Source organism: Tachyglossus aculeatus, chromosome X2 (assembly GCF_015852505.1).
Source record: "Tachyglossus aculeatus isolate mTacAcu1 chromosome X2, mTacAcu1.pri, whole genome shotgun sequence".
NCBI lineage: Eukaryota > Metazoa > Chordata > Mammalia > Monotremata > Tachyglossidae > Tachyglossus > Tachyglossus aculeatus.
In genome coordinates, this window is record NC_052100.1 from 17,765,073 (window position 1) to 17,780,779 (window position 15,707).

Consider the following 15,707-nt stretch of genomic DNA (forward strand, 5'->3'; position numbering starts at 1 on the left):
ACAAAAAACAACTGTGTGTGGGGGAGGGGGGGGGGCGGGGGGTACACACTTCATAGAGGTAAAGGCTATATGACCGCTATGTCAACTACTAGTCACATATTCCTTAACTTGATCTGCAGATCATGGTATGGGTTTCTCCAGTCATCCTTTCGTCAGACTCAACGGGAGATAAAAGGTATTGGCAATTTCTAGGTTCGTCAAAAGTTATTGTCATTAAACCATATATGAGATGTTGAATAGCAGTGCACTTAATCTTTATCAGTGTCAGACATTACCTTGGTGATGTCCAAAGCAGTCAGAAATGTTCCACGTGACTGTACCCTTTTGCCTCTTGACTGCTACTGGGATCTCTTCTGTGAGGCAGGCAGCTTTGTTGACTTCAGGATTCCTTGGGTAGGCCTAGAGGTAGCATTACTGGTGAGTGAGATTGTAAACTCATTCTGAGCAGGGAATGTGTCTGTTATATTGTACTCTTCCAAGCATGTAATATAATACTCTGCACACAGTAAGTAATCAATAAACACGATTGAATTAGTTTACATCAACTTCATCTTCCCAACTAAATAAGTATTCATTTCAGCCCCACAGCACTTACGTACCTCTCCATAATTTATTTTAATGTCTGTCTCCCCCTCTAAACTGTAAGTTTCTGGTAGGCAAGGAACGTGTCTACCAACTCTGTACTCTCCCAAGTGCTTAGTACAGTGCTCTGCACACTGTAAGCACTCAGTTGTCTTAGGCTGTCCAGTCATCTTCGAGCCATAGCGATTCCGTGGACACATTTCTCCCAGAATGCCCCACCTCCATCTGCAGTAGTTCTGGGAGAGAGTTTTCTTGGTAAAAATATGGTAGTGGTTTACCTTTGCCTCCTTCCACCAGTAAACTTGAGTCTCTACCCTTGACTCTCTCCCATGCTGCTGCTGCTCAGCACATGTGTGTTTTGACTTGTAGCGGATTGCCTTCCACTCGCTAGCCACTGACCAAGCTAGGAAAGGAATGGGTATGCCTCTGCCTGACTCTCCCTCCCATAGCGGAGACTGGTAGAGTACAGGAAACTCTCCAGGTGCAGTCTTGAGAGGAGAAGCACTCGGTAAAGACCATTTATTGGTTGATAACGTTAGGCTTGCCCTCAGCAAAAAACATAAATTCCCCTCAAAAATGCTCCTCCAAAATCATGCTCAACCTGTCAATTTGGGCAGGGCATGATTTACAGAGGACTTGGAAAAGCAGCGTGCATTAGGCATCATTGCCAATCCTGACCTACTAATTGACGGGTTCTTTTGCACTTCCTTTTTCTCTGTGGTTATGGTTAATGTTTCTCATCTATGGAGGCTAATGTGGGCCTCTTTCATTCCCCCTCACCTTTTGTTTTTGGTTTCCGTGTTCTCCAGTTAAAACATCGTAAGAGTTCAAGACCAACCTTAACAGTGATATTAACTCTTAGCTGGGAGTTGCTTCAGGCTTTCAAACATGAATCTGAGCCACAGGGGTATGTATTTTGAGTGGAGGGTACAGAGCAGTTATATTTATTGAAGCATATTTGGAGAAGATATTAAAGTCACATTGAGTAGTTCCTATGTATCATAAAGCAGTGCTTTTGTACCTCTCCCACTACGGATATTTCTCTTGACCTCATTTTAATTCTGTTGAAACTTATACTATACATTTACCATAGAAAGGCCTACTAGGTAGATATGTGAATTGCTGGTTGTTGGAGGGGATTTTATTTCTCTTTTCACAATGTAGGTTTTGCAGAAATTCCTTAGCTTGTTACCACCACCAAATCCCAGTCAGTAATTTTCTTTTATCAGTATTTATTGTTTTAATACATTTCCAAATACCAGGAGAAGCTTGCTAATGGGATTCAGTGATTTCTAATGTAACAGGACCTTCATTGGCTGAATGAGGTTTGTTTAGCTATGAAGCCTTAAGCAATTTGAGGTAGAATCCTAAGTGGCAGCCGCCACTGACAGAAAGTCAGAGGTCCTGATTATGTCCTTCTGAAAATCAGTTCTATTAGGTAAAAATGACATTTTAAAACTCCTAGGTGGGTCTGAGTCATAAAAGTGCAGAAAGTGTAAGTGTGAGGAAGCAGTACAGTTATTTCAAGATTTCAGGAGCTCCAGTTGACTATGCAAGTATTTTTTTCCTTAAGAGAAAAAAAAAAGCATGACAATGGATGAATTGAAATGAATGACATTATTATTAGATACCAAATAAATCAGCATGGATCTAAAATTGATTGAATTATTTATAAATAAAAATCAGAACTTAGTATATCAGGGTATAATTAATATCGCAGAGAAACAACGCAACTTTGAAACTCTTTGCTACTACTATGGGTACAAAAGAACTGTGTGATAATTGGGGAATGAGTCTAAAGATTTTGTTTTGGGGGGCTTAAGACTGTAGAACTAGTCTCTCTTTGGTTTTTCTTTTGCAGAAGAAGCCAAAGGAGGAGAAGAATGTGTAAAAGTTATTTTCTGATGAGCCAAGACCATGCTAGAGAGGATGAAATTTAGATGACTGGCTGGGGTGGGAGAACTAATCAAACATGACCTACAGATTTTACAGAACCCTTATGAAAGCCTCTAAGGCTAACATTATAACACTCTTAGCTCTTCTCTCCTCACCCCAGCCCCTGCCCCGACCCCCAAAGAAACCCAAATTAAAAAAAACCCAAACCCAAGAAGTGAAAAAAAAAACCAGTTTAAAGATGTGTTTGTTAACCCTCTGTACCCTGTGGTGGCCTCTTATTCCTTATACTCTTTCACTTTCTGCTTCTACACTTGATTGCCTTCTTTCTCATTCCCCCTACCCATCAGCTTTTGAATCTTGCTAGTCCTCCCCTCCACCTCTTTGTCCTCCTTTATTGAGCATTTACTTTGTGCAAGGAAGTCTAAGAAACAGACGCTGCTCTTGAGGAGTGTACCATCTAAAAGACCTCTAGAAACATATATCTTTAAAGAACACCTTTTTTGTTGTTTGCTTTTTGTTTGTTTTATGGTATTTGTTAAGTGCTTACTATGTGTCAAACACTGATCTAAGTTTGGGGTAGATACTAGTGAATTAGGTTGTACGCAGTCCCTTCCCTGTCCCACCTGGGGCTCACAGTCGGAGGAGGAACAGGAGAACAGGAGAAGTAGGAGGGAGAACAGGAGAACTGGGGCAGAGAGAATTGACTTGCCCAAGGTCACACAGAAAACATTTGGCAGATTTGGGATTAGAACCGAGGTCCTCTGACTTCCAGGCCCGTGCTCTTTCCACTAAGCCATGCTACTTTTCACCCCTGAAATTAGAATTATTTTGTATCTGTAAGGAAGAAGCTTGAGAGTGGTTATCTTGTAGTTTAAGACAAGTCACTTCTTTGAAACAGTGAAAAGTATGTCCTCACGTGTTTTCCAGTGAAATTGTGATCCACTAAGAACTAAATCAAGCCTCTTTCTTTAGAACAAAACAGATATTAGTTGTAATGACACTTCTGCTAATAGCATTTGAAACTTTTTGTGTAGGTTGGCCTATAACTACCAGAAGCCAGTTTGAGAGTGAAAGAAATAAAGCCTCAAGATAAGATTACTTGCTTTCTGTTCTAAGTGAAGTTTAAAAGCAAGTCATTATGAGAAAGGGGTAGATGTTTTTTAGTGGAGCCCTAGTGGTTGATTCTGGTTCCCCCATACTTAGTGAACTAACACCTAGGTCCCTCTTTAGTGTCTTTAAGCTTGAAAATACCAATGACTGATAATTACATCGAAAAGATTTAGATTAATTGTTTTAAATTTAAAAAATTAAATTGATCATAATGCTTGAGTTCCCTCTAAATAGGGAATGGGAAACTGTTTCAATTAAAATTTCAGATATAAAGGCTCTCAAAGGTCTGCATGTCGGTTGCTAGGATATTAGTAGACATTTCTGGGCTTGTGTGAGAGACATGCCTACTCTTTCTAGCAGCCTTATGCATCATTAAAACCTTTGTCATCCCACAACCTCCCTTACAACTTTCCACACTAGGGGAAATGGATTCTTTTTCTGCTGTATCACTTCTGTTTGAGCATTATGTAAATGTGTAACCCCCTTAGCCCTCTCTTAGACACTAATATTCGGAACGGAATATCCAGATGATAATTCAGATTTTGCAGTGTTGAGTGAAAATGAACTCCCGAAGAAGAAAACCGTATTGGGCTGCCTGACCTCAAAGAGGCGTTAAAATATTTCCTTTATTGGCATATTTTTCTCTGAAAATTTTCAGGTCATTTCTGTTATTCATTCACGGGTTAAACTGTTTATCCCTGGGAGGTTTGAGGATTTGGTCAGTACAGTGCTTTGTGGTTTCAGTTTATATGGGGTTCAGTGAAATTGTTCTGTTCTGGTTTGTCACAGAAGTTTCCACACCTTAGTTTCTTTACTGTTTGGTGCACTTGTGAAACTTCATGTGTGTTCCTCCAAAATTTCAAAACAAGCCTCAGGGAAGAGGCTTGTTTCATTTCTTCACAACTCAACATATTTCCAAGTAATTCTTAATGTAGCCATGCAGATTTGCAGGTTTAACATGCTTGGATTGGAAGTAAGGCAGAATGGGGCATTGGTAAAAGTAAGTGCCAGATTGCCTGTTCCAGTTTAAATAGTTTCAAAATGGAGGATTTTTTAAAATGTTTTTTAGTTTTATTTTACAGTGCTGAGCCATTTGGGTAGGGGACTCCAGGGTGGCATGGAGGCTGACCGGATTGCCCCTCGGTGATATGTGTGCCAGGGAGCGGATTTGGCCAAGAGATGTTCCCAGCTTCATCTCGAGGCCACTATGCAGGGCTGGGCTGCAAGCAGCCAATTGGCCACCAACACCACTGTCTGCTCTAGCAGTTAGCCAGCATGGCTCTGGATGGGGTAGGGAGGCCATTCTGGATGGGGGGAAGCTGTCTCACACTCCTGCTTTCTCCCACTCTTTCAATTGGCAAGATGTGGACTTTGTCCTGGTCTAAAGACCTGTCGGGTTTCTCTCCTCCACATAGCATTGCAAGTGAACCAGTCTCACTACAGCCATGGTTTGAAATTCCCCTTCATCCCCTGTGCAGTGCCCAGTTTTATTGGCATTGCCAGGAATTTAAAAGTGTCTTAGCCCTGTCCTCCATTTCAGTATGAGTCAAGTTTTATTTTGACCCCTGAAGGTGTTTATGCCCCCATGGCCTGGTCAGTCAGTTAAAAATATTGATTGAGTACCATTGGTGTGCTGAGCACCATCATTAGATACTGTGGGAAGAGAAAGAGGAAGAATAAAATATCGTCTCCGACCGAGGATCATGATAAAGAACCAGCTAGCCACAGCAGACCTGAAAGCAACTGTTTGCTCTTTCTGTTATATCTTTGGTGTTTGTGGGAAAGCTATAAGCATATTGCACTGGGCAAGTACTTGTTTTGTTGGTTGTCATATGCAGTGTAGTAGGAACAGATGGGCCAGGCTAAGAGAGAGAATGTAGCTGTCAGGCAACACTGTCTGTAATAAAAGAGATTGGGATAACTGAGGCAAATCTAGAAAAGGTATTAAATTTGTTTTCAGGACTGCTTTATCCTTTCAAATCTTTAAGCAAGAGAGGCAATTCTGAGGAGTATGTATTCTTCAAAACATTTTCCCAGGCATACTGATGCCATGTATAGTTTTCAGGCAAATCCCACGATAACCACTGCATTGAACATCAGTCAGGGAAAACTCCCACAAAATAATGGAAGTGAGATTGAGATTGTCATATTTAAGGAAAATATGAAGGATCTGGCCTGCTTCTACTAAGCAGCTTGGCTCAGTGAGAAGAGCCCGGACTTGGGGGTCAGAGGTCATGTGTTCTAATCCCGGCTCCGCCACTTGTCAACTGTGTGACTTTGGGCAAGTCACTTAACTTCTCTGTGCCTTAGTTACCTCATCTGTAAAATGGGGATCAAAAGTGTGAGCCCCATGTGGGACAACCTGACTACCTTGTACCCCCGCCCCCCCACACGTTTACAACAGTGCTTGGCACATAGTAAGCACTTAACAAATGCCATTATCATTATTATTATTATTGCCAATGATACACTTGTTTACTCACCATCACTGGCATTTCTGAACATGTTGTCTTACATAGCCCTTTATTTAAGAATTCATTCATTCAATAGTATTTATTGAGTGCTTACTGTTTGCAGAGCACTGTACTAAGCGCTTGTGAAGTACAAGTTGGCAACATACAGAGACGGTCCCTACCCAACAATGGGCTCACAGTTCAGAAGGGGGAACTCACTCATCTACATAGTCACTAAAATAAGTTTACAGATAGGTGGAAGAAGGAACACTGGGTACATCCCCCAGCTAGATTGTAAGGGCAGGGATTGTATCTGTTAACTATTGCACTCTCCCAAGTGTTTAGTACTGTGCTCTGTGCAGAGTAGGGAGCTGAATAAATACAGGTGATTGACTATGGGTTGGGGAGGAGAAAACGAAGACTTCCAACTTAATTATGTGTTTATGAGGCTAGTGAAATGTTTCAAATTTCTTACAATGATCTTGTGCTTACTCCTTTTTTTGTTCAGACTGGCATTCATTCATTTATGTTTTAAAGAGAAATGGGCCATAAGGGGTACTCAAGGACAAACAGGTCTAAGTAACCAGGGGATTTGAACCAGAATGTATGTGCACTGATTTATTTGAAATGGTGGATGGAATTTATTTCCTTGCTTGTCTAAATACACTATGTATTGCTTAAGAGGCCAGGCAGTGTGATTAGAACAGGGCCACCTCCTCTGCCCTTCTCTTTGCTGACCCAGGATTTCAGCCCTTGGTGGCACAGATATGTGGTGCTGGGACGTTTGATTGTGTTTTGGTTCCGTCCTGACTTAGATGTGAAGTGTTTATTTCCCATTCACTACTGAGCAAGATTCAGCCCAGTCCCATGATACAGCTGCGATGTGTTTCTCAAAATTTGGGTTCATAGTGAATGGCTGTATTATAGGGTACATTTTTCTTTAGACTTGTTTGCAATTTGTGAGTAGTTCCAGAAGCAGCCCAGACATGATGACCAGACCCTGTTGGTAAGTAGGCCCAGTTTTCATTGTAAATTCCTCTTTGCTGCCTCTCTTCCCTCATTAATCCCCCTCCTCTTAGGAGCCTTTCTGCCCCCCCCCCCCATCCCAAATGGCCCTCTACCCCCTGTCTCTCCACCCTCACACTCCAGTACTTTTTTTTAAAAAAAAACAACTTTTTTCTCAGCAACAGCTGATGCTGACAGCACAGCTAGCTGTTCTGTCTCTCACCCAACCCTTCCCACCTCCCAGCCGTAGCCTGGATTGGGAGGGGAAAGAGGAATAGAGGGACAGCATGATCATGCTGGCATCTCTTTGTTGCTGAATTGTACTTTCCAAGAGCTTAGTACAGTGCTCTGCACACAGTAATCACTCAATAAATACGATTTTAACGATTGAATGAATGAATGAATCCACCCCCACTGAAACAGCTGCTGCCCTCATTCTGCCCTGGTTTGTCCCTGTCTCCTTTACCACTCCTGGGGGTGGGCGGGGAAGTGGAACTACAAGTGGGATCTGGGGCACCTGCTGCATGGACTGGCAGAGGGTTTGGGAGAAAGTGTGCTCCATCTAGCCACATTTGCAGTGACCTTCTTCAGCGGTGGCAGCACGTGTGTCCTGTGGGGTGGCGTTACGCACAGTTTCAAGTAGGTTTGAGTAACGGCGTCGGGCGTGGTAGAGGCCCACACATGCCACTACTTTGAGTCAGCTTTCCTACAGTGATTGGAGATTACACTGGGGGGCAAGATTTACAATTCTTGGGGGAGGTCAGTAATTAGGGCACAGAGTATCTCCGAATTCCATGAGTGGTTTGGTGTTTGGGATGCAGGGCACGCCCATATGAAAACCCACAATGTAGAGGGATTTTGTTTTAATATTCAACATGTTAAGGTCATCCCACACAGCCAGGGACTTTAGCCCCTCCTTTGTTTTGCTTGTTTTCTCATGAAGCATTCTAAGAACCCTTCATGGCCGAAGCACTTTGGTTGTAAATATGAAACATTAATTGAAACACTTTACATCTTACATCTGCTTTTCAACACATAAATTTTCACATATAAGCCCCTTATCCCCTAAGTATGTATTTTCTTTTTTAAACCTTTCCAGGGCTCGAGGGACAGAAGAGGCAGGCAGATCACTCATAAAAGCACCAATTAAATTGTCTTGCCTGTAAAAGCAACTTCTCTTTCCAACTCAGAGAAGGCTTTCTGTGTAACACTGCATAAACAAAAGCCCTGCCAAATCAAACAAACCATCCTTATGGCCTCCTGGAAAGCCCTGATCCATGCAAACAATTCCAGGGTCCTGAACAAGGATACAGTAGCTGCAGCTCAGCTCTTTAGTAGTAGCTGGGACTAAGGAAATCTAGACTGTCCCTTTTAGTTGACTGCCAAGCTGGGAAAAATTAGGTCAACAGGCGTCAAAGATTTGGGCATTTTGGTATGCATTAGGGCATTTGTTTGGAGACCCACAGGGTTATCTGACTGTTTCCGGGAATTAGCATCAAGCCAAGTGTTCACTCAAAGCCTGGGTAGCTAGTAGGCCAACAGATTAGGGTCAGAGTCGGAAAGAGCATCATTTGACACATTTGTTTATCAATGTCAGGGAAACCGTAGCCTGAGGTCTAAGAGGTCTTTTGGAATGGTAGGCCCATGGAAAGGAGGAAACCAAAAATCTAGAGGATGACTCCTGATCCGGGGTTCAGAAACAGGGTCAAAACATTCTTCCCTTCTCTAGCCTCAATCGCTCTGATATTAAGCCTGTGTTGTTTTGTTCTGCTCCCTAGGAAGGTGGAGAACAGCTGGTTGCTGTCACCAGTAGAATACTGCCTTGTACGTGTGAAGACATTTCTGAGTAACCTCTTAGGGGCTTTGCCTACAGATCGAGTTCTTGCAGACATTGCACAAATGATTAGTGTAGAGGCATGTTAAACAAACTGTAGTTTCCCAACCATCCTCCAATGACATTCTAGTGGATAGACATAGAGAATAATAATAATAATAATAATAACAATGGCATTTATTAAGTGCTTACTATGTGCAAAGCACTGTTCCAAGTGCTGGGGAGGTTACAAGGTGATCAGATTGTCCCACCGGGGGCTCACAGTCTTAATCCCCATTTTACAGATGAGGTAACTGAGGCACAGAGAAGTTAAGTGACTTGCCCAAAGTCAAACAGCTGACAATTGGCAGTTGGGATTTGAACCCATGACCTCTGACTCCAGAGCCCGTGCTCTTTCCACTGAGCCATGCTGCTTCACTTTAAAGGTCTTATTAGAGAAGTAGCTGTCAAGTTGAACACAAATGGTTTCCCAGCAAATCATTGCCTCAGTCAATGGCACTTACTGAGTGCTTACCATTCAGAGCTCTGTATTAAGTGTTTGGGAGAGTGTAAATACAATATTTTTAGACATACTCCCTGCCCTCCAGGAGCTTTCAATGGTTTGTCCCCAGATGGTAGGTCAGTTACTATGCTTGTGCTCTAGGACAAATAAATGTGTCTTGGAGAAGATTTTTTTTTCTCACCTGAGTTATCCATTTATGACCTGAATCAATCAATCAATCAATCAACCGTATTTATTGAGCGCTTACTGTGTGCAGAGCACTGTACTAAGCGCTTGGGAAGTACAAGTTGGCAACCTGTAGAGACAGTCCCTACCCAACAGTGGGCTCACAGTCTAGAAGGGGGAGACAGAGAACAAAACCAAACATACTAACAAAATAAAATAAATAGAATAGATATGTACAAGTAAAATAAATAAATAAATAAATAGAGTAATAAATATGTACAAACATATATACATATATACAGGTGCCGTGGGGAAGGGAAGGAGGTAAGATGGAGGGGATGGAGAGGGGGACGAGGGGGAGAGAAAGGAAGGGGCTCGGTCTGGGAAGGCCTCCTGGAGGAGGTGAGCTCTCAGTAGGGCCTTGAAGGGAGGAAGAGAGCTAGCTTGGTGGATGGGCAGAGGGAGGGCATTCCAGGCCCGGGGGATGACGTGGGCTGGGGGTCGATGGCGGGACAGGCGAGAACGTGGCACGGTGAGGACATTAGCGGCAGAGGAGCGGAGGGTGCGGGCTGGGCTGTAGAAGGAGAGAAGGGAGGTGAGGTAGGAGGGGGCAAGGTGATGGAGAGCCTTGAAGCCGAGGGTGAAGAGTTTCTGCCTGATGCGCAGATTGATTGGTAGCCACTGGAGATTTTTGAGGAGGGGAGTAACATGCCCAGAGCGTTTCTGGACAAAGACAATCCAGGCAGCAGCATGAAGTATGGATTGAAGTGGGGAGAGACAAGAGGATGGGAGATCAGAGAGAAGGCTGATACAGTAGTCCAGACGGGATAGGATGAGAGCTTGAACGAGCAGGGAAGCGGTTTGGATGGAGAGAAAAGGGCGGATCTTGGCAATGTTGTGGAGCTGAGACCGGCAGGTTTTGGTGACGGCTTGGATGTGAGGGGTGAATGAGAGAGCGGAGTCGAGGATGACACCAAGGAGGCTTGTGAGACGGGAAGAATGGTAGTGCCGTCAACAGTGATGGGAAAGTCAGGGAGAGGGCAGGGTTTGGGAGGGAAGACAAGAAGTTCAGTCTTGGACATGTTGAGTTTTAGGTGGCGGGCAGACATCCAGATGGAGATGTCCTGAAGGCAGGAGGAGATGCGAGCCTGGAGAGAGGGGGAGAGAGCAGGGGCAGAGATTTAGATCTGGGTGTAATCAGCGTAGAGATGATAGTTGAAGCCGTGGGAGCGAATGAGGTCACCAAGGGAGTGAGTGTAGATCGAGAACAGAAGGGGACCAAGCACTGAACCTTGGGGAACCCCCACAGTAAGGGGATGGGAGGGGGAGGAGGAGCCTGCAAAAGAGACTGAGAATGAACGACCGGAGAGATAAGAGGAGAACCAGGAGAGGACGGAGTCTGTGAAGCCAGGATCGGATAGCGTGTTGAGGAGAAGGGGGTGGTCCACAGTGTCGAAGGCAGCTGAGAGGTTGAGGAGGATTAGGATAGAGTATGAGCCGTTGGATTTGGCAAGCAGGAGGTCATTGGAGACCTTTGAGAGGGCAGTTTCCATGGAATGTAGGGGACGGAAGCCAGACTGGAGGGGGTCGAGGAGAGAGTTGGTGTTGAGGAATCTTCACGAGGCATTTCTAGTTCTTCATATGCATTTACAAGGGAAATGATTTGGCTCCTCAGGCGATTGGCTGTGCCTAAGAGCCTGCCCCAAGAACCAAGATGTCCATTGTTGCACCTCTATTGTTTGACAATCTGCAAATTCCCTCAAATCATGGTGAAGTCAACTAGTTGCAAAACCTCTTAATCTTTCTGTTTTTAATATCTGTTTGAAATAAACATTTTAAATAATTTTTAATCCTTGAACCACTTTGATTCTCCAGCCCCCCAATATTTATGTAAATATTCATATACTCTACTATTTCTCCTATCCCTAATCTACCTTTATGACTTTCTGCCCCCGTAGACTCTGAACTCCTTGTGGGAAGGGATTGTGCCTAGGGGAAGCAGTGTGGGCTTAATGAGCTTGGGCCTGGGAGTCGGAAGGACCTGAGTTGAGGAGCAGCATGGCTTAGTGTAAAGAGCATGGGCTTGGGAGTCAGAGGTCGTGGGTTCTAATCCTGGCTCCACCACTTATCAGCTGCATGACTTTGGGCAAGCCACTTAACTTCTCTGTGCCTCAGTTACTTCATCTGTAACACGGGGATTAAGACTGTGAGCCCCATGTGGGACAATCTGATTACCTTGTACCTAGCCCACCACTTAGAACAGTGCTCGGCACATAGTAAGCGCTTAACAAATGCCGTCATCCTCATCACCTCCACTTGGTCTGATTGTAAGTGAGGCTTCTGTTTATACTGGTAACAAATGCATACATTTGGGGTTGGTTTGTTTTGTAAATAACTGTTGGATTTATCCTGTGCAGACTCAGTCACTGTGTTCCCCAGACATATAGGCTGACCCCACACTTACCCTTTTAGGTTTCTACTTAAAGTCTGAGATGTTGGCAAGTTTCTTTGAAGTTTAACTGTATTGTATTGAACTCCCTAAATACAGTGCTCTTCACACAGTAAGCACTCCATTAATACCAATAATTGATTTTAACAATGAAGCTGAGTTTTCTCAGAAGGTAGAATAATAACTGACTGCAAATTATTGGAGGAAACCTTGCCACATCTCGTTTAGATCCTAAACAAGGCAGAAATCCAGGGCTAACCTTTTTGTAAAAAATCGTATCTGTTAAGTGCTTACTATGTGCCAGGCACTATACTAAGCACTGGAGTAGATATAACCTAATCAAGTTGGATAGAGTCCCTATCCCAATATGGGGCTCACAGTCTTAATCCCCATTTTTCAGATGTGGTAACTGAGGCACAGAGAAGTTAAGTGACTTGCCCAAGGCCACACACAGCAGACAAGTAGTAAAGCCAAGACTAGAAGCAGCTTGGCCTGGTGGATAGAGCACAAGCCTGGTAGTTGGAGGACCTGTGTTCCAGTCTGGCTCCGCCATTTGCCTACTGTGTGTGGCCTTGGGCAGGTCACTTAAATTCTCTGTGCCTCAGTTACCTCATCAGTAAAATGAGGATTAAGAGACTGTGGGCCCCATGTGGAACAGGGATTTTGTCTAACTCGATTTGCTTGTATCCACCCCAGTGTTTAGCACAGTGCCCGGTACATAGTGAGCGATTAACATATGCCACAGTTATTATTCTTATCAGGTCCTTCTGACTCCCAGAACTGTGCTTTAGGCCATGCTACATTTCTCAGCCTTCCTTCCTGATCCACCTCAGTCCCTGCCTGTGCCTGGCTGGCCTGGCTCAGGTCCCTGGATGACAGGGGCACCACAGAATAGGAAGTGGGTTGGAACAAACCAGATGTGGCCTTGAATTCACTCTTTAGAGGTACTGAAATGCAACATCAAGAAGTCCTTTTTGGTTTGATGGTAGCACTGCTAGAAGCAGATTGAGGGGGACTGAGAGTCATCTAAATCTGGTCTCTTTTCCCGTCTCTTAGTTGGACAGTAGGGAGAAATTCAAGCAGTAAAGAGAGGTAGAAGCTGAGAAATGACTCTTGGCACTGGCCCATACTTAAAACAAAAAATAATAAGCACCCACATTATTGTAAGTTGCCTGTATCGAATGAGAGAAAGGGATTTGATGATGGTGGGGTTTATTTCCAACTACCTTGAAAATAGGGAGCTTTCTTAAATCCCATGGCTAATGTAAGTACAACAGTGATAAAAATGACATGAGAGTAGATAACTGTAGTGCAAAATCATTTGGAGTAGATAAAAATCAGCAAAGAGGGTTGGGAAAACAGATATAAGAGCTGTAAAAGCTCAGGGCAAATTGGTTCTGTTAGTTTCTACACGCGTGTAGTGTATTAATGTTTCATGCACACTCAAATTACTTTCAACAGTGATATTAAATCTGCATGCAACTATCTCTCCTTGACACACCCAATGAGAATCTGGGATACTTGTTAAGCCCTGTATAGTCAAGAAACAAGTTGCATTTGAGAGATGAATTGATTTGTAAAGCAACTTAATTGTCCCTTATTTCTCTGTGAAATCAAATGCTTAATTTTTATGTTTCAGTCGCAAGACAAATTAGAACCGGAGCCAAATTAGTGACCGCCTGGTTTATTTGTGGCAATGTGCTTGCAGAAATTAGCTAAGTGAATTTTTAAATCATCAGATGCTGCTAAAATAATTCCTATTTTGATTGCATTGGGAAGTTGAACTAGACAGCCACCAATCCCTTCAGGAATGCCTTCTTTTCTTCCCTTCCTGACCACTGTTTCTAATCGTTCACTCTTGGATGGCTCTTTCCCTTCTGCCTTTAAACATACCCATGTCTCCCCTAGCCTTAAACAAACAAACAAAACCCTTCTCTGGATCCCACTGTACCATCCAGCTATCACCCTATCTCCTTCCTACCATTTCTGTCTATGTGCTGCTTCCACTTTTTCTTCTCCATCTGTGTTTTTGACCCCCTACAAACTAATTTTTGCCACCAATGACCTCCTTGACAAATCTAACAGAATCTATTCTATCCAAATCCTCTTTGATCTTTCAGTGCCTTCAGCACTGTGGACTACTTACTTCTCCTCAAAACACTTTGCTTTCTTTTTCCTGATACAACTCTCTCCTTGTTCTCCTCTTAACTTTTCTAGATGATCCATCACAGTCTCTTTCACTGACTCTTCCTCCACCTCCTATTCCTTAACTGTGGGTGTCCTCCAGGCTCAGGTTTGGGTCCCCTTCTCTTCTGAATTTACATTCACTTCCTGGGAAGCTCATCTGTTCTGACAACTTCAACCACCCCAGCTGCAGATAACTCCCAAATTTTTACCTCACTAGGCCTGACCTGTCTCCTTTTCTAGAATCAGTCTTTGACTCCAGAAGGAAATTACCTTAATAATGAGGTGCCTCGTGGCATTCCTCCTCGTCGTTCCTCCTCATCTTCCCTCCCAAATCCTCACCTTTACCTAATGTTCCCATTACAGTTATTAACACCATCATTCTCATCTTTCAATCCTGGAATCTTGGCATTGACTCCTACCTCTCTTGCAGCCTCCATATCTGTCGCTCAGTCCTGTCAGTTATTCCTCCACAACCCTTCCAGGATCCACCCCCTTTTCTCCATCCAAATGGCCACCATGCCGGTCCGGGCACTTGCCCTACTCAACTATTGCACTAGTCTCCTTGCCTTCCATCTCTCCCCTCTCCAATCCATACTTCACTCTGCTGCTCAGACCATTTCTCCAAAATATTGTTCTGCGAACATCTCCCCACATCCAATGAGTCCCCATTCCCTTCCTCATCATGTAGAAACTCCTGACCATCAACCTTAAGGCACTCAATCAGCGCTCTCCCTCCTATTCATCCACTCCCTTCTCCAGTATACCCCAACTCATACTCTGTTCTTTTCAACTTATCTACTCACTGTGGTTTATTTCATGGCCTTCCCCATACCTGGGGCTCTTTTCCCTCTTCTTATCAAACAGATCCCTGCTCTCCCCATCTTCAAAGCCCTTCTGAAGTCACATCTCCTCCAGGAGGTCTTCTCTGACTAATCTCTCTTATCCTCGCCTAATCTCCCCTCCCTCTCCGCCCCCCCCCCCCCCCCACTACTACCTCTTCTGCATCACCTAAGCACTTGGGGCTCACTCCCCCTGCCTCCGCATAGCATTTATGCCCGAATCCTTTTACTCTACTACTTGTTCCTATCTGCAATATATTTGTGGATCTGTCTTCCCCCACTACATCAATACTCCTTGAGGGCAAAGATCATGTCCACTAATTCAGTTGTATTCTTCTTAGCCCTTAGTACAGTCGTATGCACACAGATGCTTAATAAATACTATTGTCGGATTGATTGATTGGTATCTGCTCCTTTTTCACAAACAAAACCCAAAAGTCCACTTTTTCTTGTAAGCCAGTTCAACACAAGCTGTTTCACTTAGCATTCACTATTTTGAGAGAGAAATTAAATATTGAAGATTATTGTGCCACCTGAAGTATTTTCAACTTTTCATTCTTTGATAAGCTTCTAGGAAGAGTGTAAAAATTATGGGAAATGGAAGAAAAATATAGAAAAAGTGTTCTGTCACCCTTATTTTGAAGTTTACATATGTTTTCAACTCAACTCCATAGGATTCCATGAG

The 15,707-nt window shown here is 43.6% G+C and overlaps 1 protein-coding gene and 1 non-coding gene across 2 annotated transcripts in view; one reads left to right on the forward strand and one right to left on the reverse strand.

Moving 5' to 3' along the window:
- WWOX (WW domain containing oxidoreductase) overlaps window positions 1-15,707 on the forward strand; it is a 1,164,534-nt gene that overhangs the window by 706,194 nt on the left and 442,633 nt on the right. The window lies entirely within an intron of this gene.
- Window positions 944-1,081, reverse strand: LOC119949749. Its single transcript, XR_005457287.1, has one exon. It is a non-coding gene; the product is annotated as a small nucleolar RNA SNORA7 (small nucleolar RNA).